The sequence below is a fragment of the Atractosteus spatula genome, unplaced genomic scaffold (genome assembly GCF_055471065.1).
Source record: "Atractosteus spatula isolate fAtrSpa1 unplaced genomic scaffold, fAtrSpa1.hap1 Scaffold_24, whole genome shotgun sequence".
NCBI lineage: Eukaryota > Metazoa > Chordata > Actinopteri > Semionotiformes > Lepisosteidae > Atractosteus > Atractosteus spatula.
Genome location: NW_028296808.1, coordinates 299,038 through 324,707, shown reverse-complemented (window position 1 = coordinate 324,707; position 25,670 = coordinate 299,038). Strand labels below are relative to the sequence as shown.

General features: G+C 45.1%; 9 non-coding genes across 9 annotated transcripts; all 9 read right to left on the bottom strand.

The window, feature by feature from the left end:
• Positions 1–3,220: 3,220 nt before the first annotated feature.
• trnal-uag (transfer RNA leucine (anticodon UAG)) lies at positions 3,221–3,303 on the bottom strand. The gene has a single exon. It is a non-coding gene; the product is annotated as a tRNA-Leu (tRNA).
• Positions 3,304–5,665: 2,362 nt separating this feature from the next.
• trnar-ccu (transfer RNA arginine (anticodon CCU)) lies at positions 5,666–5,738 on the bottom strand. Its single transcript has one exon. It is a non-coding gene; the product is annotated as a tRNA-Arg (tRNA).
• Positions 5,739–8,344: 2,606 nt separating this feature from the next.
• Positions 8,345–8,427, bottom strand: trnal-uag (transfer RNA leucine (anticodon UAG)). The gene has a single exon. It is a non-coding gene; the product is annotated as a tRNA-Leu (tRNA).
• Positions 8,428–10,788: 2,361 nt separating this feature from the next.
• Positions 10,789–10,861, bottom strand: trnar-ccu (transfer RNA arginine (anticodon CCU)). Its single transcript has one exon. It is a non-coding gene; the product is annotated as a tRNA-Arg (tRNA).
• Positions 10,862–13,466: 2,605 nt separating this feature from the next.
• Positions 13,467–13,549, bottom strand: trnal-uag (transfer RNA leucine (anticodon UAG)). Its single transcript has one exon. It is a non-coding gene; the product is annotated as a tRNA-Leu (tRNA).
• A 2,361-nt stretch (positions 13,550–15,910) lies between these two features.
• On the bottom strand, positions 15,911–15,983 carry trnar-ccu (transfer RNA arginine (anticodon CCU)). Its single transcript has one exon. It is a non-coding gene; the product is annotated as a tRNA-Arg (tRNA).
• A 2,605-nt stretch (positions 15,984–18,588) lies between these two features.
• trnal-uag (transfer RNA leucine (anticodon UAG)) lies at positions 18,589–18,671 on the bottom strand. Its single transcript has one exon. It is a non-coding gene; the product is annotated as a tRNA-Leu (tRNA).
• A 2,361-nt stretch (positions 18,672–21,032) lies between these two features.
• Positions 21,033–21,105, bottom strand: trnar-ccu (transfer RNA arginine (anticodon CCU)). Its single transcript has one exon. It is a non-coding gene; the product is annotated as a tRNA-Arg (tRNA).
• A 2,149-nt stretch (positions 21,106–23,254) lies between these two features.
• On the bottom strand, positions 23,255–23,337 carry trnal-uag (transfer RNA leucine (anticodon UAG)). The gene has a single exon. It is a non-coding gene; the product is annotated as a tRNA-Leu (tRNA).
• Positions 23,338–25,670: the final 2,333 nt, after the last annotated feature.

Here is a 25,670-nt window from a genome sequence, read left to right as displayed (position 1 = left end):
AACCCTGCTGGCTCTGACGGCGAACACAGTCGCTTTAACAGCTTTTTGCTCAGAGCGACTTTGGACATCATACTCCCAGGCTTTCTGCACGAATCTCTTAATATCACTCATTTTCATGGTCTGTGCATCTGTATGCATTAAGATCATCTTTCTGACTGACGGGTGGAGATTCGCAATGAATAAACCCTTGAAATGTGTGTTCTCTTCGCAACCCTCATCATTTCGCCCTGCAAAATAAGTTCGTCTAAGTCTCTCGTAATATTCGCGAGGGGACTCTGCTCTCTCGTGCTTAATGTTAAGGGCGGCGGCTATCGCGGCAGTCGGGTCAATAAACGCACTGTATTCTTGGATAAGTGCTTGACAAAGCTGCTCAAAATCATTACAGACTTTCTTCATCTGTCTAGCCATCCACTCATGTACAGCTCTGCTGGTAGTTTTCCTGACCAGAAACACTTTCTCCTGTTCTGTGGCATTTGGCAGGTACTGCAGGGTATACCTGAGGTCCTGAATATAACTCTCGATATTATTCTCTGACACCGCGGGGTCAAATCTCTCCATGTCCTTCGCTAGCTCTCTCAGAGAATGGAGGTTTATTCTTCTAGCTTCTCCGCTGACGGAGATATGGTGGAGATCGTGGTCAGACCTGTCGCTGCTAGAGAGAGTGCTTAATAGCGACTCGAATTCAGATCTTATAGCCCCATCGTTAAACTTAAAGAGTATTACTTTTAAGTACGAAATCACAGTTCTACCACAGAAAACCACAAGATCAAGTATGCAATCAACCCTGTAGATCGCAAAAGATCACAAAACAATCAAGCACTGCTTAAAGAGCAAGGGGAACTTTTTTCCTTTCGGCTTTCAGCACACTGTATTGTCGTGTATGAAACCCGCGGCGTTTTATATTGAATTATTCCGCTTGGTTGACTCATTTCAGTCTTGCCATAGCCGGTCCAGGGACGCCAATAAAATGTAGTGTGCTCTCTGAAGGCACCAGTTCTGTAGGGTTTGGGCATTTACGGGGACAATTATTAATTGTAGCCGTAAATCACAAAATGATTCTTTTAATGGCTTTAGAATCCAACCATGCGATATAACTCAAACAACGCACACACAAAGGTACTAATACACGAGGATACATTTATCAATACATAGAATATGCATATAAACCTATCAGATCTTATCGAGAGGGTTATCAGAGTACAAAAGGTATATATTCAGTCAGTTACGAAGAGTTACATATATCAAGAGGACATACGTTCAGTATATCATTCATTTAGACCGTTTCATAAAGTGAACTTGGTTACAACTTCTACATTAAATACTGAAAACAAGTACATAACTCTTAGGAATTAAATTGATATTAACTGGTTGGGATAACAATTGAATTCTCGAGCTGTAATGCATTGAAGTTGAATACTCATCCAATCTCTGGGGATTCAGATCTCCTGCAGGCACAAAGAAACAGTTGCAGGCTGTTGCTGTCCAATCCGCGCTCTCTGGCTCCGTGCCTGGCTGTGCTGTGCGGCTTGCGACGGTGCGCTGCTGATGCTCTCTGAAGACCGGCTAGTTAGAGTTGGCTTTAACTAGCGAAGTTGTACTCAGGAGAAATGTTACTGTGGGTCCCAGCAGGTCAGGAAGAGGACCGGTTCGTTCCTGATGAAGCGCCAGTTCTGAATACTGATTCAGCTGTCCACAGTTCCGACCTGTTCACGAGGCTTGCTGCTGATGCTAACCTCGGGTGGATCCTCTGGTTACTCTCTGGCAACCTCCGCTCTAGACTCTTAGAACAGAGGAAAGTTCTGGCACTCGGACACACTGGCCGTTCCGTGGTTGTCCGGGCTGAGTCTCAGGATGGTCAGGAGGCGCGCTGCGAGAATGTCCTGCCTTTGGGAGCCTTCTGCTCCTGGGCTGTCCTGCCCTGGAATTCTCCTTTGAATTCCCTTTAGAATTGTCCGAAAAAGTTCACAGAATTCTCCTGGAGCTCTGTGTTGCCTGTTTTTACCTGGAGGAACTTCAGCTCATTCATTGGCTGAAAGTTCCATGGGCATCAGAGTCCCACGTGGGTTACTCTGCCCTACCAGTCCCTGATTGGTTGATCAAGGTGAGATATGAGTCACTTACTCCTGACACTTAGGAATGCAGTCCAGATGTCCATCTGGCACTCCCTAGACAGATAGGCGCCAATGGATGACCATTGATCATGAAAGTGTTAGGAATCCCTGGTGGGAAGATACAAGGATCCTGTGCAGACGCAGGCACGGGTAATAGATGAGGCAGGCAAACAATCCAAAAACGAGAGGCAAGGTCGTGGTTAAAAGGCGAAAGGCAAATCGTAATCCAAGGAGATCTCCGGTAGCAAACAGTCCGAGGCGAGAGGCGAGGTGCAAAGTCGAAAAGGCAGAAGGGGAGTCCAATAACCAGAAAAAACGAGGTACGGGAAAAAACGCCAGGTAGATCTCTCAAGGAGTAGACTCAATACCGAGCAGCGGGAAGCAGGTGAAGATAGTATAAGTAGCACTGCGCACCGCAAGGTGGAATGTGAGCAGGTGGTTTAACTCGTGCGGCGGCGTTTGTTAATAATAACCCGCTGCTGGCACTGATTAGTTCGCTTACGAGTAGGTCTTGACAGCCTGGTGGTCGTGACAGATAGCCAGGCTTACCTAAGTGCATCCCCCTTTGGGAGCTGTCCCTTATCAAAAGAAAACACCTTTAAATCAGCCTGCATGAAAAGCTTCTCTGTGGCTGCACCACAGAGATGAAGAGAGAGATGGGGCCTCATTTGGGAAAGCACCGCAACACATAATTCTGTCTTATTAACAAGCATTGCCGCTACAATAGTGCACGAGGAGGAGCAGAGGAGGAGTGAGGATGGCGCAGATGAACACTCATTTTTACGCGCTCCTCTGGAAGGAATGCAAATAAAAGCCGAAACCCGAAAACAGTAGTGGCCATAAGAGGAAATACATCCGCGCGGCATGCCAGTGCTCCATGTTAGTATAGTGGTGAGTATCCCCGCCTGTCACACGGGAGACGACGTAGCTTTTGTCCAATCAGATTCCAATGTGTGGGATCTTACGGAATTTCCCTTCTCCGTCATTTTCTGAGCCCTATTCCAAAGGGGCATCCTGTCCACTCCTCGATGCTTTTCGAAAACCCGCCAGTGTGTTTGATTAGTGTTGATTTGTTTCGAAAAAGCTCGAAGAAGACCAATCAAGCTCTTTGTCAGGAGTGGGATTTGAACCCACACCTCCAGGGAAGACTGCGACCTAAATGCAGCGCCTTAGACCGCTCGGCCATCCTGACATGTACCAGCAGCCCCAACCCGTCCCATGAGCAACCGCGATCCCACTGCGTTCCTTGATCATCGCACTGTCATTAAAGTTACATGGAGTGACATCAGTACTGAAACCTTTGAAAAATCTGTCGGCTTTCATGACCCGTTTTCTTTGTGGAGTGAATGTTGCACACTTGCGATAAAAAGTTTGTGAACCCTTTGGAATGATCTGGATTTCTACATGAATGGCTCTTAAAATGAGATCTGGTCTTCATCTGAGGCATAATAATAAATAAAGACAGTCTTATTTAACAAACAACACACACGACAGTTTACATTGTCAATTCAATTCAATTCAATGTATTTCTAAATAGCGCCTTTCACAACAAGGTTGTCCCAAGGCACTTAACAATGGAAGTTGTTAAGAGCCTTGTGTCTAATATGACGCCTAGGTTACGTGCTGACTCTTTGAGGCAAATGTTTAAATCCTCTGAGTTAAGTGCAGAAGTTATAGTAGTCCTATCAGTATTGTTGCCTCCAATAAACAGCTCCCTAGTTTTATCGGAGTTGAGTAACAAAAAGTTTTCACACATCCAAGTCTTTCCTTCATTAATGCATTTAACTAAAGTGATAATAGAAGAGTTGTCGTTTGGTGTAAACGAAATGTATATTTGAGTGTCATCAGCATATGAATGAAAGTTCAAATTATGTTTTCGTGTTATCCTACCTAGCAGCAGCATGTAGAGAGAGAGAGCAATATTAGTCCCGGCACTGATCACCAAATTGAACTGGTGACGTTGATGAAGCAGTACAATTATTAGATATTTGAACAGAACGAAAACGATGAGTTAAATATGAAGTAAACCACTTAAGGACGGTTCCAGATAAGCCAACCTCAAACTCAAGCCTGTGTGACAAAACAGAGAGGTCAACCGTGTCAAAGGCAGCACTAAGATCTAGAAGCACAAGCACTGTTGCATTCCCCGCATCAGTAGCTAAGAGAATTTCATTTACGACTCTTGTTAATGCAGTTTCAGTGCTGTGGCCTGGGCGGAAACCAGACTGAAATTTCTCAAGTATATTATTTGAATCCAGAGACGATTGAAGTTGGGCCACAACTATTCTCTCAAGACTTTTAGATTGAAATGGGACCTTTGAGACAGGCCTGTAGTTGTTAAGAACTTGGGGATCCAAATTTGACTTCTTAAGGAGCGGTCTAACAACCGCTACCTTAAATTGATGAGGTACAACGCCTGACGCAAGGGATGCATTCATCATACTAAATATAGGTCCTGCCAGTCCTCCGAGGGAATCTTTGACTAGCTGAGTGGGGATGGGATCTAGCGAACAGGTGGTTGACTTTGTCTTACGTCTGTGTTCATGAGTCCACCATAAGAAGAAATCTGAACAGGAGTGGTGATCATGGGAGGTCACCACGGAGGAAACCACTGCTCTCCCCCCCCAAAAAAACCACCACTGCCCCTCTCAAGTTTGCTAAAGACCACATGGATGTTCCACAGCAACTCCTGGAACAATGTTCTGTGGACAGATGTGACAAAAGTTGAACTTGTTGGTAAATGTGCACAGCGTTATGTTTGGAGATAACAAAACACTGCATACCAACTCCAAAACCTCATCCCAACTGGGAAGCATGGCGGAGGCTGTACGGCTTGCAATCATCGAGGGACCGATGAATTCCAAGTGGTATCAGGAAATTCTACAGCAGAATGTCAGGGTGTCTGCCTGTGATCTAAAACCCGAAAGACGCCGGGTCATGCAACATGACAAAAACAAAGGAGTACATCAACAACAGAGTGGCTGAAACAGAAGAAATTCCATATTTTGGGATGGCCAAGTAAGAGTCCTGACCCCAATCCCATTGAAGTGCTGTGGCGTGATCTGAAGCAGGGCCGTTCAGCGCAAGACATCCCAAAAATATCCATGAACTGAAACAGTTTTGCATAGAAGAATAGGCCAAAATACCTCCTAACCGCTGCTCAGGTCTGATCGGCCGCTACAGAAAGTGGGGGTTGAGGTTTTTGTCAATAAAGGAGGTTCCACTAGCTCCTTAATATAAGGGTTCACGTACTTTTTCCATCAATGACCTCGATTGTTTAAACCATTTGTTCAATAAAGAAACAGCAATGTCAAATGTTGGGCGTGTGTTGTTTGTTAAATCAGACTATCTCTATTAATTATTATGACTTAGATAAAGATTAGATCACATGTTAGGAGCCATTCATGCAGAAATCCATATCATTCCGAAGAGCAGTTTACAAAAGTTTTTCTCACAACTGTATGTGAGAGAAAAGCAGGGACGCTCACTGAGTAAGGTGGGGTTGCAGCTTCGCAAATCGCAAGGACATTCGTACGCTCAAAAGGAGACAGGAGCACCCCAGATGGGACTCGAACCCACAATCCCTGGCTTAGGAGGCCAGTGCCTTATCCATTAGGCCACTGGGGCACACTGGGTTGCGTTGATCACGCTGATGAAAAGCCAGTTTATTTTTCCTTTGCTTTTTCAAAGGGATCCCCGGAATTAGGGAAGTTAGGCAGCAGAAGGTTTACTGTGACCTGAGAAGGACCGGCATCCAATCACAGTGGTACACACACACACGCGCTCTCACTGATCTGAGCTACATGGTAACCAAGATGATCTCAGGTGCGCCGAGCTGGTACGGAACACATTGAACTGATCGACGGCGAATTGTCTCTCAGACAGGCTTTTCACCTCTGAGCTCCCTGAATGACAGTGATCAGCTAGGTGGTGAAACAGTCAGCTGCTTCTAAGCCTTAAACAGCTGCATCTGAGCGCTTCCACAGAGAGATGATTTGAAAGCCGAACATCGCCCATTGGGAACACCTTACCATCACTAGTTTAAGAGACTCTTAAGGTCTTGCAGAGGTGCCTGTCTAATAGCATGCGCTTTGCAAGCTATAGGTGTTTAGGCTGAGGCGGAATGCCTGTTAACAAAATGTTTTTTTTAAAGGGGCCTCGCACTCTTTTCCAAGCAGAGGTCCCCAACCCCACTGAGCGTCACAATGTAGTCATGTCCTAAGACGTCACCTGTTAGTCTCCATTTGTCTGCCACCAACACTGTAGGTTACGGGGTCACAACCGCACCCCGGAGAGCAGAGGAGCCGTTGGCGTTCTCGGGGCGCAGAGTGCTCTGAAGGTGGGGCGCTTGAATCTCGCTGTTGGAGGCCATCTGAAACTGACCCAAGCCTTTCCCTTGAATTAAATGTAAATAAGAAATGAACCCCAGATGCACATGGAATCAATCATGTGTTTCCTTTGAGCCGTTTCAAAGACTGCTCAAGAGTTTACCTTGCACAGATGCGCAAAGATTAATGATGGGGGTGCACGCTTCAAGGCGCCTTACAACTGTAGGGACTGATTAGAGACAATTCGTAGCGCGTGTTCGTTTCCATATACGCCCCGTGTTGCAATGGTAGGATGCAGTCAAATACTGCTTGGACGCGTATCGGCATTCTATGCAACTGGAGGACTTGAGGGTTTTTTGTGCTTGGTTCTGTTTTCGTTGACATCGCATTCGTAAGAGCGTAAAAAAAAGGCAATTCCAGCATCTGACACGAATAAAAGGGCTATTGAAACTGCAGGGCTGCGCAGCTTCTAAGATCCTTGCACACAATTCTCCGTTATTATTACTTCCTTCTTTCTGTCTAACAAAGTTCCCTTTTCCTGACCGGACGGGGAGACTTTATCATTCCAACTTGAAGCCACCCTTAAGTCCTCTGAGGTGCGTTTGTCCGCTAGCATGCATTTTGTGAACGTTTTTTTTTTTGTTGTTAAACGGAAAGCGACTTTGAAAAAGGTTTCCGCCGCCGCCCGGCACTCTATGTTAGACTGTATCAAGAAGGCAGTGGCGGCGGCAGCAGCGACGCACGCTGCAGCCGTGGCCGAGTGGTTACGGCGATGGACTAGAAAGCCGTTGAGGTCTCCCCGCGAAGCTTCGAGTCCTGCCGCCTGCGGTGTGGTCGTGTGCCTGTGCAACAAAGGAAAAGCACCCGTTTTGCTTTTCCCGCGACTTTTAAAACGCTAAATCACTTGGACCTGCTGCCTTGGACATATACTATTCTGCGTCCACAAACGACATTTCGCACCTGGAAGCAGATAATGACTCTACGCGTTCGCATGTCTTGTGCCCTACTCCCAGCCTTTGAAAACCCAATTCATAAAGCTTAAAAAACCGACTCCATATGTCTTCCTAGTGTAGTGTGCTCTCTGAAGGCACCAGTTCTGTAGGGTTTGGGCATTTACGGGGACAATTATTAATTGTAGCAGTAAATCCCAAAATGATTCTTTTAATGGCTTTAGAATCCAACCTTGCGATATAACTCAAACAACGCACACACACAGGTACTAATACACGAGGATACATTTATTAATACATAGAATATGCATATAAACCTAACAGATCTTATCGAGAGGGTTATCAGAATACAAAAGGTATATATTCAGTCAGTTACGAAGAGTTACATATATCAAGAGGACATACGTTCAGTATATCATTCATTTAGACCGTTTCATAAAGTGAACTTGGTTACAACTTCTACATTAGATACTGAAAACAAGTACATAACTCTTAGGAATTAAATTGATATCAACTGGTTGAACCCAATTCATAAAGCTGAAAGAACCGACTCCATAGGTCTTCCTAGTGCACGAGGAGGAGCAGAGGAGGAGTGAGGATGGCGCAGATGACCACTCATTTTTACGCGCTCCTCTGGAAGGAATGCAAATAAAAGCCGAAACCCGAAAACAGTAGTGGCCATAAGAGGAAATACATCCGCGCGGCACGCCAGTGCTCCATGTTAGTATAGTGGTGAGTATCCCCGCCTGTCACGCGGGAGACGACGTAGCTTTTGTCCAATCAGATTCCAATGTGTGGGATCTTACGGAATTTCCCTTCTCCGTCATTTTCTGAGCCCTATTCCAAAGGGGCATCCTGTCCACTCCTCGATGCTTTTCGAAAACCCGCCAGTGTGTTTGATTAGTGTTGATTTGTTTCGAAAAAGCTCAAAGAAAAGAGGACCAATCAAGCTCTTTGTCAGGAGTGGGATTTGAAACCACGCCTCCAGGGAAGACTGCAACCTAAATGCAGCGCCTTAGACCGCTCGGCCATCCTGACATGTACCAGCAGCCCCAACCCGTCCCATGAGCAACCGCGATCCCACTGCGTTCCTTGATCATCGCACTGTCATTAAAGTTACATGGAGTGACATCAGTACTGAAACCTTTGAAAAATCTGTCGGCTATCATGACCCGTTTTCTTTGTGGAGTGAATGTTGCACACTTGCGATAAAAAGTTTGTGAACCCTTTGGAATGATCTGGATTTCTACATGAATGGCTCTTAAAATGTGATCTGGTCTTCATCTGAGGCATAATAATAAATAAAGACAGTCTTATTTAACAAACAACACACACGACAGTTTACATTGTCAATTCAATTCAATTCAATGTATTTCTAAATAGCGCCTTTCACAACAAGGTTGTCCCAAGGCACTCAACAATGGAAGTTGTTAAGAGCCTTGTGTCTAATATGACGCCTAGGTTACGTGCTGACTCTTTGAGGCAAATGTTTAAATCCTCTGAGTTAAGTGCAGAAGTTATAGTAGTCCTATCAGTATTGTTGCCTCCAATAAACAGCTCCCTAGTTTTATCGGAGTTGAGTAACAAAAAGTTTTCACACATCCAAGTCTTTCCTTCATTAATGCATTTAACTAAAGTGATAATAGAAGAGTTGTCGTTTGGTGTAAACGAAATGTATATTTGAGTGTCATCAGCATATGAATGAAAGTTCAAATTATGTTTTCGTGTTATCCTACCTAGCAGCAGCATGTAGAGAGAGAGAGCAATATTGGTCCCGGCACTGATCACCAAATTGAACTGGTGACGTTGATGAAGCAGTACAATTATTAGATATTTGAACAGAACGAAAACGATGAGTTAAATATGAAGTAAACCACTTAAGGACGGTTCCAGATAAGCCAACCTCAAACTCAAGCCTGTGTGACAAAACAGAGAGGTCAACCGTGTCAAAGGCAGCACTAAGATCTAGAAGCACAAGCACTGTTGCATTCCCCGCATCAGTAGCTAAGAGAATTTCATTTACGACTCTTGTTAATGCAGTTTCAGTGCTGTGGCCTGGGCGGAAACCAGACTGAAATTTCTCAAGTATATTATTTGAATCCAGAGACGATTGAAGTTGGGCCACAACTATTCTCTCAAGACTTTTAGATTGAAATGGGACCTTTGAGACAGGCCTGTAGTTGTTAAGAACTTGGGGATCCAAATTTGACTTCTTAAGGAGCGGTCTAACAACCGCTACCTTAAATTGATGAGGTACAACGCCTGACGCAAGGGATGCATTCATCATACTAAATATAGGTCCTGCCAGTCCTCCGAGGGAATCTTTGACTAGCTGAGTGGGGATGGGATCTAGCGAACAGGTGGTTGACTTTGTCTTACGTCTGTGTTCATGAGTCCACCATAAGAAGAAATCTGAACAGGAGTGGTGATCATGGGAGGTCACCACGGAGGAAACCACTGCTCTCCCCCCCCAAAAAAACCACCACTGCCCCTCTCAAGTTTGCTAAAGACCACATGGATGTTCCACAGCAACTCCTGGAACAATGTTCTGTGGACAGATGTGACAAAAGTTGAACTTGTTGGTAAATGTGCACAGCGTTATGTTTGGAGATAACAAAACACTGCATACCAACTCCAAAACCTCATCCCAACTGGGAAGCATGGCGGAGGCTGTACGGCTTGCAATCATCGAGGGACCGATGAATTCCAAGTGGTATCAGGAAATTCTACAGCAGAATGTCAGGGTGTCTGCCTGTGATCTAAAACCCGAAAGACGCCGGGTCATGCAACATGACAAAAACAAAGGAGTACATCAACAACAGAGTGGCTGAAACAGAAGAAATTCCATATTTTGGGATGGCCAAGTAAGAGTCCTGACCCCAATCCCATTGAAGTGCTGTGGCGTGATCTGAAGCAGGCCGTTCAGCGCAAGACATCCCAAAAATATCCATGAACTGAAACAGTTTTGCATAGAAGAATAGGCCAAAATACCTCCTAACCGCTGCTCAGGTCTGATCGGCCGCTACAGAAAGTGGGGGTTGAGGTTTTTGTCAATAAAGGAGGTTCCACTAGCTCCTTAATATAAGGGTTCACGTACTTTTTCCATCAATGACCTCGATTGTTTAAACCATTTGTTCAATAAAGAAACAGCAATGTCAAATGTTGGGCGTGTGTTGTTTGTTAAATCAGACTATCTCTATTAATTATTATGACTTAGATAAAGATTAGATCACATGTTAGGAGCCATTCATGCAGAAATCCATATCATTCCGAAGAGCAGTTTACAAAAGTTTTTCTCACAACTGTATGTGAGAGAAAAGCAGGGACGCTCACTGAGTAAGGTGGGGTTGCAGCTTCGCAAATCGCAAGGACATTCGTACGCTCAAAAGGAGACAGGAGCACCCCAGATGGGACTCGAACCCACAATCCCTGGCTTAGGAGGCCAGTGCCTTATCCATTAGGCCACTGGGGCACACTGGGTTGCGTTGATCACGCTGATGAAAAGCCAGTTTATTTTTCCTTTGCTTTTTCAAAGGGATCCCCGGAATTAGGGAAGTTAGGCAGCAGAAGGTTTACTGTGACCTGAGAAGGACCGGCATCCAATCACAGTGGTACACACACACACGCGCTCTCACTGATCTGAGCTACATGGTAACCAAGATGATCTCAGGTGCGCCGAGCTGGTACGGAACACATTGAACTGATCGACGGCGAATTGTCTCTCAGACAGGCTTTTCACCTCTGAGCTCCCTGAATGACAGTGATCAGCTAGGTGGTGAAACAGTCAGCTGCTTCTAAGCCTTAAACAGCTGCATCTGAGCGCTTCCACAGAGAGATGATTTGAAAGCCGAACATCGCCCATTGGGAACACCTTACCATCACTAGTTTAAGAGACTCTTAAGGTCTTGCAGAGGTGCCTGTCTAATAGCATGCGCTTTGCAAGCTATAGGTGTTTAGGCTGAGGCGGAATGCCTGTTAACAAAATGTTTTTCTAAAGGGGCCTCGCACTCTTTTCCAAGCAGAGGTCCCCAACCCCACTGAGCGTCACAATGTAGTCATGTCCTAAGACGTCACCTGTTAGTCTCCATTTGTCTGCCACCAACACTGTAGGTTACGGGGTCACAACCGCACCCCGGAGAGCAGAGGAGCCGTTGGCGTTCTCGGGGCGCAGAGTGCTCTGAAGGTGGGGCGCTTGAATCTCGCTGTTGGAGGCCATCTGAAACTGACCCAAGCCTTTCCCTTGAATTAAATGTAAATAAGAAATGAACCCCAGATGCACATGGAATCAATCATGTGTTTCCTTTGAGCCGTTTCAAAGACTGCTCAAGAGTTTACCTTGCACAGATGCGCAAAGATTAATGATGGGGGTGCACGCTTCAAGGCGCCTTACAACTGTAGGGACTGATTAGAGACAATTCGTAGCGCGTGTTCGTTTCCATATACGCCCCGTGTTGCAATGGTAGGATGCAGTCAAATACTGCTTGGACGCGTATCGGCATTCTATGCAACTGGAGGACTTGAGGGTTTTTTGTGCTTGGTTCTGTTTTCGTTGACATCGCATTCGTAAGAGCGTAAAAAAAAGGCAATTCCAGCATCTGACACGAATAAAAGGGCTATTGAAACTGCAGGGCTGCGCAGCTTCTAAGATCCTTGCACACAATTCTCCGTTATTATTACTTCCTTCTTTCTGTCTAACAAAGTTCCCTTTTCCTGACCGGACGGGGAGACTTTATCATTCCAACTTGAAGCCACCCTTAAGTCCTCTGAGGTGCGTTTGTCCGCTAGCATGCATTTTGTGAACGTTTTTTTTTTTGTTGTTAAACGGAAAGCGACTTTGAAAAAGGTTTCCGCCGCCGCCCGGCACTCTATGTTAGACTGTATCAAGAAGGCAGTGGCGGCGGCAGCAGCGACGCACGCTGCAGCCGTGGCCGAGTGGTTACGGCGATGGACTAGAAAGCCGTTGAGGTCTCCCCGCGAAGCTTCGAGTCCTGCCGCCTGCGGTGTGGTCGTGTGCCTGTGCAACAAAGGAAAAGCACCCGTTTTGCTTTTCCCGCGACTTTTAAAACGCTAAATCACTTGGACCTGCTGCCTTGGACATATACTATTCTGCGTCCACAAACGACATTTCGCACCTGGAAGCAGATAATGACTCTACGCGTTCGCATGTCTTGTGCCCTACTCCCAGCCTTTGAAAACCCAATTCATAAAGCTTAAAAAACCGACTCCATATGTCTTCCTAGTGTAGTGTGCTCTCTGAAGGCACCAGTTCTGTAGGGTTTGGGCATTTACGGGGACAATTATTAATTGTAGCAGTAAATCCCAAAATGATTCTTTTAATGGCTTTAGAATCCAACCTTGCGATATAACTCAAACAACGCACACACACAGGTACTAATACACGAGGATACATTTATTAATACATAGAATATGCATATAAACCTAACAGATCTTATCGAGAGGGTTATCAGAATACAAAAGGTATATATTCAGTCAGTTACGAAGAGTTACATATATCAAGAGGACATACGTTCAGTATATCATTCATTTAGACCGTTTCATAAAGTGAACTTGGTTACAACTTCTACATTAGATACTGAAAACAAGTACATAACTCTTAGGAATTAAATTGATATCAACTGGTTGAACCCAATTCATAAAGCTGAAAGAACCGACTCCATAGGTCTTCCTAGTGCACGAGGAGGAGCAGAGGAGGAGTGAGGATGGCGCAGATGACCACTCATTTTTACGCGCTCCTCTGGAAGGAATGCAAATAAAAGCCGAAACCCGAAAACAGTAGTGGCCATAAGAGGAAATACATCCGCGCGGCACGCCAGTGCTCCATGTTAGTATAGTGGTGAGTATCCCCGCCTGTCACGCGGGAGACGACGTAGCTTTTGTCCAATCAGATTCCAATGTGTGGGATCTTACGGAATTTCCCTTCTCCGTCATTTTCTGAGCCCTATTCCAAAGGGGCATCCTGTCCACTCCTCGATGCTTTTCGAAAACCCGCCAGTGTGTTTGATTAGTGTTGATTTGTTTCGAAAAAGCTCAAAGAAAAGAGGACCAATCAAGCTCTTTGTCAGGAGTGGGATTTGAAACCACGCCTCCAGGGAAGACTGCAACCTAAATGCAGCGCCTTAGACCGCTCGGCCATCCTGACATGTACCAGCAGCCCCAACCCGTCCCATGAGCAACCGCGATCCCACTGCGTTCCTTGATCATCGCACTGTCATTAAAGTTACATGGAGTGACATCAGTACTGAAACCTTTGAAAAATCTGTCGGCTATCATGACCCGTTTTCTTTGTGGAGTGAATGTTGCACACTTGCGATAAAAAGTTTGTGAACCCTTTGGAATGATCTGGATTTCTACATGAATGGCTCTTAAAATGTGATCTGGTCTTCATCTGAGGCATAATAATAAATAAAGACAGTCTTATTTAACAAACAACACACACGACAGTTTACATTGTCAATTCAATTCAATTCAATGTATTTCTAAATAGCGCCTTTCACAACAAGGTTGTCCCAAGGCACTCAACAATGGAAGTTGTTAAGAGCCTTGTGTCTAATATGACGCCTAGGTTACGTGCTGACTCTTTGAGGCAAATGTTTAAATCCTCTGAGTTAAGTGCAGAAGTTATAGTAGTCCTATCAGTATTGTTGCCTCCAATAAACAGCTCCCTAGTTTTATCGGAGTTGAGTAACAAAAAGTTTTCACACATCCAAGTCTTTCCTTCATTAATGCATTTAACTAAAGTGATAATAGAAGAGTTGTCGTTTGGTGTAAACGAAATGTATATTTGAGTGTCATCAGCATATGAATGAAAGTTCAAATTATGTTTTCGTGTTATCCTACCTAGCAGCAGCATGTAGAGAGAGAGAGCAATATTGGTCCCGGCACTGATCACCAAATTGAACTGGTGACGTTGATGAAGCAGTACAATTATTAGATATTTGAACAGAACGAAAACGATGAGTTAAATATGAAGTAAACCACTTAAGGACGGTTCCAGATAAGCCAACCTCAAACTCAAGCCTGTGTGACAAAACAGAGAGGTCAACCGTGTCAAAGGCAGCACTAAGATCTAGAAGCACAAGCACTGTTGCATTCCCCGCATCAGTAGCTAAGAGAATTTCATTTACGACTCTTGTTAATGCAGTTTCAGTGCTGTGGCCTGGGCGGAAACCAGACTGAAATTTCTCAAGTATATTATTTGAATCCAGAGACGATTGAAGTTGGGCCACAACTATTCTCTCAAGACTTTTAGATTGAAATGGGACCTTTGAGACAGGCCTGTAGTTGTTAAGAACTTGGGGATCCAAATTTGACTTCTTAAGGAGCGGTCTAACAACCGCTACCTTAAATTGATGAGGTACAACGCCTGACGCAAGGGATGCATTCATCATACTAAATATAGGTCCTGCCAGTCCTCCGAGGGAATCTTTGACTAGCTGAGTGGGGATGGGATCTAGCGAACAGGTGGTTGACTTTGTCTTACGTCTGTGTTCATGAGTCCACCATAAGAAGAAATCTGAACAGGAGTGGTGATCATGGGAGGTCACCACGGAGGAAACCACTGCTCTCCCCCCCCAAAAAAACCACCACTGCCCCTCTCAAGTTTGCTAAAGACCACATGGATGTTCCACAGCAACTCCTGGAACAATGTTCTGTGGACAGATGTGACAAAAGTTGAACTTGTTGGTAAATGTGCACAGCGTTATGTTTGGAGATAACAAAACACTGCATACCAACTCCAAAACCTCATCCCAACTGGGAAGCATGGCGGAGGCTGTACGGCTTGCAATCATCGAGGGACCGATGAATTCCAAGTGGTATCAGGAAATTCTACAGCAGAATGTCAGGGTGTCTGCCTGTGATCTAAAACCCGAAAGACGCCGGGTCATGCAACATGACAAAAACAAAGGAGTACATCAACAACAGAGTGGCTGAAACAGAAGAAATTCCATATTTTGGGATGGCCAAGTAAGAGTCCTGACCCCAATCCCATTGAAGTGCTGTGGCGTGATCTGAAGCAGGCCGTTCAGCGCAAGACATCCCAAAAATATCCATGAACTGAAACAGTTTTGCATAGAAGAATAGGCCAAAATACCTCCTAACCGCTGCTCAGGTCTGATCGGCCGCTACAGAAAGTGGGGGTTGAGGTTTTTGTCAATAAAGGAGGTTCCACTAGCTCCTTAATATAAGGGTTCACGTACTTTTTCCATCAATGACCTCGATTGTTTAAACCATTTGTTCAATAAAGAAACAGCAATGTCAAATGTTGGGCGTGTGTTGTTTGTTAAATCAGACTATCTCTATTAATTATTATGACTTAGATAAAGATTAGATCACATGTTAGGAGCCATTCATGCAGAAATCCATATCATTCCGAAGAGCAGTTTACAAAAGTTTTTCTCACAACTGTATGTGAGAGAAAAGCAGGGACGCTCACTGAGTAAGGTGGGGTTGCAGCTTCGCAAATCGCAAGGACATTCGTACGCTCAAAAGGAGACAGGAGCACCCCAGATGGGACTCGAACCCACAATCCCTGGCTTAGGAGGCCAGTGCCTTATCCATTAGGCCACTGGGGCACACTGGGTTGCGTTGATCACGCTGATGAAAAGCCAGTTTATTTTTCCTTTGCTTTTTCAAAGGGATCCCCGGAATTAGGGAAGTTAGGCAGCAGAAGGTTTACTGTGACCTGAGAAGGACCGGCATCCAATCACAGTGGTACACACACACACGCGCTCTCACTGATCTGAGCTACATGGTAACCAAGATGATCTCAGGTGCGCCGAGCTGGTACGGAACACATTGAACTGATCGACGGCGAATTGTCTCTCAGACAGGCTTTTCACCTCTGAGCTCCCTGAATGACAGTGATCAGCTAGGTGGTGAAACAGTCAGCTGCTTCTAAGCCTTAAACAGCTGCATCTGAGCGCTTCCACAGAGAGATGATTTGAAAGCCGAACATCGCCCATTGGGAACACCTTACCATCACTAGTTTAAGAGACTCTTAAGGTCTTGCAGAGGTGCCTGTCTAATAGCATGCGCTTTGCAAGCTATAGGTGTTTAGGCTGAGGCGGAATGCCTGTTAACAAAATGTTTTTCTAAAGGGGCCTCGCACTCTTTTCCAAGCAGAGGTCCCCAACCCCACTGAGCGTCACAATGTAGTCATGTCCTAAGACGTCACCTGTTAGTCTCCATTTGTCTGCCACCAACACTGTAGGTTACGGGGTCACAACCGCACCCCGGAGAGCAGAGGAGCCGTTGGCGTTCTCGGGGCGCAGAGTGCTCTGAAGGTGGGGCGCTTGAATCTCGCTGTTGGAGGCCATCTGAAACTGACCCAAGCCTTTCCCTTGAATTAAATGTAAATAAGAAATGAACCCCAGATGCACATGGAATCAATCATGTGTTTCCTTTGAGCCGTTTCAAAGACTGCTCAAGAGTTTACCTTGCACAGATGCGCAAAGATTAATGATGGGGGTGCACGCTTCAAGGCGCCTTACAACTGTAGGGACTGATTAGAGACAATTCGTAGCGCGTGTTCGTTTCCATATACGCCCCGTGTTGCAATGGTAGGATGCAGTCAAATACTGCTTGGACGCGTATCGGCATTCTATGCAACTGGAGGACTTGAGGGTTTTTTGTGCTTGGTTCTGTTTTCGTTGACATCGCATTCGTAAGAGCGTAAAAAAAAGGCAATTCCAGCATCTGACACGAATAAAAGGGCTATTGAAACTGCAGGGCTGCGCAGCTTCTAAGATCCTTGCACACAATTCTCCGTTATTATTACTTCCTTCTTTCTGTCTAACAAAGTTCCCTTTTCCTGACCGGACGGGGAGACTTTATCATTCCAACTTGAAGCCACCCTTAAGTCCTCTGAGGTGCGTTTGTCCGCTAGCATGCATTTTGTGAACGTTTTTTTTTTTGTTGTTAAACGGAAAGCGACTTTGAAAAAGGTTTCCGCCGCCGCCCGGCACTCTATGTTAGACTGTATCAAGAAGGCAGTGGCGGCGGCAGCAGCGACGCACGCTGCAGCCGTGGCCGAGTGGTTACGGCGATGGACTAGAAAGCCGTTGAGGTCTCCCCGCGAAGCTTCGAGTCCTGCCGCCTGCGGTGTGGTCGTGTGCCTGTGCAACAAAGGAAAAGCACCCGTTTTGCTTTTCCCGCGACTTTTAAAACGCTAAATCACTTGGACCTGCTGCCTTGGACATATACTATTCTGCGTCCACAAACGACATTTCGCACCTGGAAGCAGATAATGACTCTACGCGTTCGCATGTCTTGTGCCCTACTCCCAGCCTTTGAAAACCCAATTCATAAAGCTTAAAAAACCGACTCCATATGTCTTCCTAGTGTAGTGTGCTCTCTGAAGGCACCAGTTCTGTAGGGTTTGGGCATTTACGGGGACAATTATTAATTGTAGCAGTAAATCCCAAAATGATTCTTTTAATGGCTTTAGAATCCAACCTTGCGATATAACTCAAACAACGCACACACACAGGTACTAATACACGAGGATACATTTATTAATACATAGAATATGCATATAAACCTAACAGATCTTATCGAGAGGGTTATCAGAATACAAAAGGTATATATTCAGTCAGTTACGAAGAGTTACATATATCAAGAGGACATACGTTCAGTATATCATTCATTTAGACCGTTTCATAAAGTGAACTTGGTTACAACTTCTACATTAGATACTGAAAACAAGTACATAACTCTTAGGAATTAAATTGATATCAACTGGTTGAACCCAATTCATAAAGCTGAAAGAACCGACTCCATAGGTCTTCCTAGTGCACGAGGAGGAGCAGAGGAGGAGTGAGGATGGCGCAGATGACCACTCATTTTTACGCGCTCCTCTGGAAGGAATGCAAATAAAAGCCGAAACCCGAAAACAGTAGTGGCCATAAGAGGAAATACATCCGCGCGGCACGCCAGTGCTCCATGTTAGTATAGTGGTGAGTATCCCCGCCTGTCACGCGGGAGACGACGTAGCTTTTGTCCAATCAGATTCCAATGTGTGGGATCTTACGGAATTTCCCTTCTCCGTCATTTTCTGAGCCCTATTCCAAAGGGGCATCCTGTCCACTCCTCGATGCTTTTCGAAAACCCGCCAGTGTGTTTGATTAGTGTTGATTTGTTTCGAAAAAGCTCAAAGAAAAGAGGACCAATCAAGCTCTTTGTCAGGAGTGGGATTTGAAACCACGCCTCCAGGGAAGACTGCAACCTAAATGCAGCGCCTTAGACCGCTCGGCCATCCTGACATGTACCAGCAGCCCCAACCCGTCCCATGAGCAACCGCGATCCCACTGCGTTCCTTGATCATCGCACTGTCATTAAAGTTACATGGAGTGACATCAGTACTGAAACCTTTGAAAAATCTGTCGGCTATCATGACCCGTTTTCTTTGTGGAGTGAATGTTGCACACTTGCGATAAAAAGTTTGTGAACCCTTTGGAATGATCTGGATTTCTACATGAATGGCTCTTAAAATGTGATCTGGTCTTCATCTGAGGCATAATAATAAATAAAGACAGTCTTATTTAACAAACAACACACACGACAGTTTACATTGTCAATTCAATTCAATTCAATGTATTTCTAAATAGCGCCTTTCACAACAAGGTTGTCCCAAGGCACTCAACAATGGAAGTTGTTAAGAGCCTTGTGTCTAATATGACGCCTAGGTTACGTGCTGACTCTTTGAGGCAAATGTTTAAATCCTCTGAGTTAAGTGCAGAAGTTATAGTAGTCCTATCAGTATTGTTGCCTCCAATAAACAGCTCCCTAGTTTTATCGGAGTTGAGTAACAAAAAGTTTTCACACATCCAAGTCTTTCCTTCATTAATGCATTTAACTAAAGTGATAATAGAAGAGTTGTCGTTTGGTGTAAACGAAATGTATATTTGAGTGTCATCAGCATATGAATGAAAGTTCAAATTATGTTTTCGTGTTATCCTACCTAGCAGCAGCATGTAGAGAGAGAGAGCAATATTGGTCCCGGCACTGATCACCAAATTGAACTGGTGACGTTGATGAAGCAGTACAATTATTAGATATTTGAACAGAACGAAAACGATGAGTTAAATATGAAGTAAACCACTTAAGGACGGTTCCAGATAAGCCAACCTCAAACTCAAGCCTGTGTGACAAAACAGAGAGGTCAACCGTGTCAAAGGCAGCACTAAGATCTAGAAGCACAAGCACTGTTGCATTCCCCGCATCAGTAGCTAAGAGAATTTCATTTACGACTCTTGTTAATGCAGTTTCAGTGCTGTGGCCTGGGCGGAAACCAGACTGAAATTTCTCAAGTATATTATTTGAATCCAGAGACGATTGAAGTTGGGCCACAACTATTCTCTCAAGACTTTTAGATTGAAATGGGACCTTTGAGACAGGCCTGTAGTTGTTAAGAACTTGGGGATCCAAATTTGACTTCTTAAGGAGCGGTCTAACAACCGCTACCTTAAATTGATGAGGTACAACGCCTGACGCAAGGGATGCATTCATCATACTAAATATAGGTCCTGCCAGTCCTCCGAGGGAATCTTTGACTAGCTGAGTGGGGATGGGATCTAGCGAACAGGTGGTTGACTTTGTCTTACGTCTGTGTTCATGAGTCCACCATAAGAAGAAATCTGAACAGGAGTGGTGATCATGGGAGGTCACCACGGAGGAAACCACTGCTCTCCCCCCCCAAAAAAACCACCACTGCCCCTCTCAAGTTTGCTAAAGACCACATGGATGTTCCACAGCAACTCCTGGAACAATGTTCTGTGGACAGATGTGACAAAAGTTGAACTTGTTGGTAAATGTGCACAGCGTTATGTTTGGAGATAACAAAACACTGCATACCAACTCCAAAACCTCATCCCAACTGGGAAGCATGGCGGAGGCTGTACGGCTTGCAATCATCGAGGGACCGATGAATTCCAAGTGGTATCAGGAAATTCTACAGCAGAATGTCAGGGTGTCTGCCTGTGATCTAAAACCCGAAAGACGCCGGGTCATGCAACATGACAAAAACAAAGGAGTACATCAACAACAGAGTGGCTGAAACAGAAGAAATTCCATATTTTGGGATGGCCAAGTAAGAGTCCTGACCCCAATCCCATTGAAGTGCTGTGGCGTGATCTGAAGCAGGCCGTTCAGCGCAAGACATCCCAAAAATATCCATGAACTGAAACAGTTTTGCATAGAAGAATAGGCCAAAATACCTCCTAACCGCTGCTCAGGTCTGATCGGCCGCTACAGAAAGTGGGGGTTGAGGTTTTTGTCAATAAAGGAGGTTCCACTAGCTCCTTAATATAAGGGTTCACGTACTTTTTCCATCAATGACCTCGATTGTTTAAACCATTTGTTCAATAAAGAAACAGCAATGTCAAATGTTGGGCGTGTGTTGTTTGTTAAATCAGACTATCTCTATTAATTATTATGACTTAGATAAAGATTAGATCACATGTTAGGAGCCATTCATGCAGAAATCCATATCATTCCGAAGAGCAGTTTACAAAAGTTTTTCTCACAACTGTATGTGAGAGAAAAGCAGGGACGCTCACTGAGTAAGGTGGGGTTGCAGCTTCGCAAATCGCAAGGACATTCGTACGCTCAAAAGGAGACAGGAGCACCCCAGATGGGACTCGAACCCACAATCCCTGGCTTAGGAGGCCAGTGCCTTATCCATTAGGCCACTGGGGCACACTGGGTTGCGTCGATCACGCTGATGAAAAGCCAGTTTATTTTTCCTTTGCTTTTTCAAAGGGATCCCCGGAATTAGGGAAGTTAGGCAGCAGAAGGTTTACTGTGACCTGAGAAGGACCGGCATCCAATCACAGTGGTACACACACACACGCGCTCTCACTGATCTGAGCTACATGGTAACCAAGATGATCTCAGGTGCGCCGAGCTGGTACGGAACACATTGAACTGATCGACGGCGAATTGTCTCTCAGACAGGCTTTTCACCTCTGAGCTCCCTGACTGACAGTGATCAGCTAGGTGGTGAAACAGTCAGCTGCTTCTAAGCCTTAAACAGCTGCATCTGAGCGCTTCCACAGAGAGATGATTTGAAAGCCGAACATCGCCCATTGGGAACACCTTACCATCACTAGTTTAAGAGACTCTTAAGGTCTTGCAGAGGTGCCTGTCTAATAGCATGCGCTTTGCAAGCTATAGGTGTTTAGGCTGAGGCGGAATGCCTGTTAACAAAATGTTTTTCTAAAGGGGTCTCGCACTCTTTTCCAAGCAGAGGTCCCCAACCCCACTGAGCGTCACAATGTAGTCATGTCCTAAGACGTCACCTGTTAGTCTCCATTTGTCTGCCACCAACACTGTAGGTTACGGGGTCACAACCGCACCCCGGAGAGCAGAGGAGCCGTTGGCGTTCTCGGGGCGCAGAGTGCTCTGAAGGTGGGGCGCTTGAATCTCGCTGTTGGAGGCCGTCTGAAACTGACCCAAGCCTTTCCCTTGAATTAAATGTAAATAAGAAATGAACCCCAGATGCACATGGAATCAATCATGTGTTTCCTTTGAGCCGTTTCAAAGACTGCTCAAGAGCTTACCTTGCACAGATGCGCAAAGATTAATGATGGGGGTGCACGCTTCAAGGCGCCTTACAACTGTAGGGACTGATTAGAGACAATTCGTAGCGCGTGTTCGTTTCCATATACGCCCCGTGTTGCAATGGTAGGATGCAGTCAAATACTGCTTGGACGCGTATCGGCATTCTATGCAACTGGAGGACTTGAGGGTTTTTTGTGCTTGGTTCTGTTTTCGTTGACATCGCATTCGTAGGAGCGTAAAAAAAAGGCAATTCCAGCATCTGACACGAATAAAAGGGCTATTGAAACTGCAGGGCTGCGCAGCTTCTAAGATCCTTGCACACAATTCTCCGTTATTATTACTTCCTTCTTTCTGTCTAACAAAGTTCCCTTTTCCTGACCGGACGGGGAGACTTTATCATTCCAACTTGAAGCCACCCTTAAGTCCTCTGAGGTGCGTTTGTCCGCTAGCATGCATTTTGTGAAAGTTTTTTTTTTGTTGTTAAACGGAAAGCGACTTTGAAAAAGGTTTCCGCCGCCGCCCGGCACTCTATGTTAGACTGTATCAAGAAGGCAGTGGCGGCGGTAGCAGTGACGCACGCTGCAGCTGTGGCCGAGTGGTTACGGCGATGGACTAGAAAGCTGTTGAGGTCTCCCCGCGAAGCTTCGAGTCCTGCCGCCTGCGGTGTGGTCGTGTGCCTGTGCAACAAAGGAAAAGCACCCGTTTTGCTTTTCCCGCGACTTTTAAAACGCTAAATCACTTGGACCTGCTGCCTTGGACATATACTATTCTGCGTCCACAAACGACATTTCGCACCTGGAAGCAGATAATGACTCTACGCGTTCGCATGTCTTGTGCCCTACTCCCAGCCTTTGAAAACCCAATTCATAAAGCTGAAAGAACCGACTCCATAGGTCTTCCTAGTGCACGAGGAGGAGCAGAGGAGGAGTGAGGATGGCGCAGATGAACACTCATTTTTACGCGCTCCTCTGGAAGGAATGCAAATAAAAGCCGAAACCCGAAAACAGTAGTGGCCATAAGAGGAAATACATCCGCGCGGCATGCCAGTGCTCCATGTTAGTATAGTGGTGAGTATCCCCGCCTGTCACACGGGAGACGACGTAGCTTTTGTCCAATCAGATTCCAATGTGTGGGATCTTACGGAATTTCCCTTCTCCGTCATTTTCTGAGCCCTATTCCAAAGGGGCATCCTGTCCACTCCTCGATGCTTTTCGAAAACCCGCCAGTGTGTTTGATTAGTGTTGATTTGTTTCGAAAAAGCTCAAAGAAGACCAATCAAGCTCTTTGTCAGGAGTGGGATTTGAACCCACACCTCCAGGGAAGACTGCGACCTAAATGCAGCGCCTTAGACCGCTCGGCCATCCTGACATGTACCAGCAGCCCCAACCCGTCCCATGAGCAACCGCGATCCCACTGCGTTCCTTGATCATCGCACTGTCATTAAAGTTACATGGAGTGACATCAGTACTGAAACCTTTGAAAAATCTGTCGGCTTTCATGACCCGTTTTCTTTGTGGAGTGAATGTTGCACACTTGCGATAAAAAGTTTGTGAACCCTTTGGAATGATCTGGATTTCTACATGAATGGCTCTTAAAATGTGATCTGGTCTTCATCTGAGGCATAATAATAAATAAAGACAGTCTTATTTAACAAACAACACACACGACAGTTTACATTGTCAATTCAATTCAATTCAATGTATTTCTAAATAGCGCCTTTCACAACAAGGTTGTCCCAAGGCACTCAACAATGGAAGTTGTTAAGAGCCTTGTGTCTAATATGACGCCTAGGTTACGTGCTGACTCTTTGAGGCAAATGTTTAAATCCTCTGAGTTAAGTGCAGAAGTTATAGTAGTCCTATCAGTATTGTTGCCTCCAATAAACAGCTCCCTAGTTTTATCGGAGTTGAGTAACAAAAAGTTTTCACACATCCAAGTCTTTCCTTCATTAATGCATTTAACTAAAGTGATAATAGAAAAGTTGTCGTTTGGTGTAAACGAAATGTATATTTGAGTGTCATCAGCATATGAATGAAAGTTCAAATTATGTTTTCGTGTTATCCTACCTAGCAGCAGCATGTAGAGAGAGAGAGCAATATTGGTCCCGGCACTGATCACCAAATTGAACTGGTGACGTTGATGAAGCAGTACAATTATTAGATATTTGAACAGAACGAAAACGATGAGTTAAATATGAAGTAAACCACTTAAGGACGGTTCCAGATAAGCCAACCTCAAACTCAAGCCTGTGTGACAAAACAGAGAGGTCAACCGTGTCAAAGGCAGCACTAAGATCTAGAAGCACAAGCACTGTTGCATTCCCCGCATCAGTAGCTAAGAGAATTTCATTTACGACTCTTGTTAATGCAGTTTCAGTGCTGTGGCCTGGGCGGAAACCAGACTGAAATTTCTCAAGTATATTATTTGAATCCAGAGACGATTGAAGTTGGGCCACAACTATTCTCTCAAGACTTTTAGATTGAAATGGGACCTTTGAGACAGGCCTGTAGTTGTTAAGAACTTGGGGATCCAAATTTGACTTCTTAAGGAGCGGTCTAACAACCGCTACCTTAAATTGATGAGGTACAACGCCTGACGCAAGGGATGCATTCATCATACTAAATATAGGTCCTGCCAGTCCTTCGAGGGAATCTTTGACTAGCTGAGTGGGGATGGGATCTAGCGAACAGGTGGTTGACTTTGTCTTACGTCTGTGTTCATGAGTCCACCATAAGAAGAAATCTGAACAGGAGTGGTGATCATGGGAGGTCACCACGGAGGAAACCACTGCTCTCCCCCCCCAAAAAAACCACCACTGCCCCTCTCAAGTTTGCTAAAGACCACATGGATGTTCCACAGCAACTCCTGGAACAATGTTCTGTGGACAGATGTGACAAAAGTTGAACTTGTTGGTAAATGTGCACAGCGTTATGTTTGGAGATAACAAAACACTGCATACCAACTCCAAAACCTCATCCCAACTGGGAAGCATGGCGGAGGCTGTACGGCTTGCAATCATCGAGGGACCGATGAATTCCAAGTGGTATCAGGAAATTCTACAGCAGAATGTCAGGGTGTCTGCCTGTGATCTAAAACCCGAAAGACGCCGGGTCATGCAACATGACAAAAACAAAGGAGTACATCAACAACAGAGTGGCTGAAACAGAAGAAATTCCATATTTTGGGATGGCCAAGTAAGAGTCCTGACCCCAATCCCATTGAAGTGCTGTGGCGTGATCTGAAGCAGGCCGTTCAGCGCAAGACATCCCAAAAATATCCATGAACTGAAACAGTTTTGCATAGAAGAATAGGCCAAAATACCTCCTAACCGCTGCTCAGGTCTGATCGGCCGCTACAGAAAGTGGGGGTTGAGGTTTTTGTCAATAGAGGAGGTTCCACTAGCTCCTTAATATAAGGGTTCACGTACTTTTTCCATCAATGACCTTGATTGGTTAAATCATTTGTTCAATAAAGAAACAGCAATGTCAAATGTTGGGCGTGTGTTGTTTGTTAAATCAGACTATCTCTATTAATTATTATGACTTAGATAAAGATTAGATCACATGTTAGGAGCCATTCATGCAGAAATCCACATCATTCCCGAGGGTTGTTTACAAAGGTTTTTCTCAAAACTGTATGTGAGAAAAAAGTTGAGATACTCACTGAGGAAGGTGGGGTTGCAGCTTCGCAAATGGCATGGA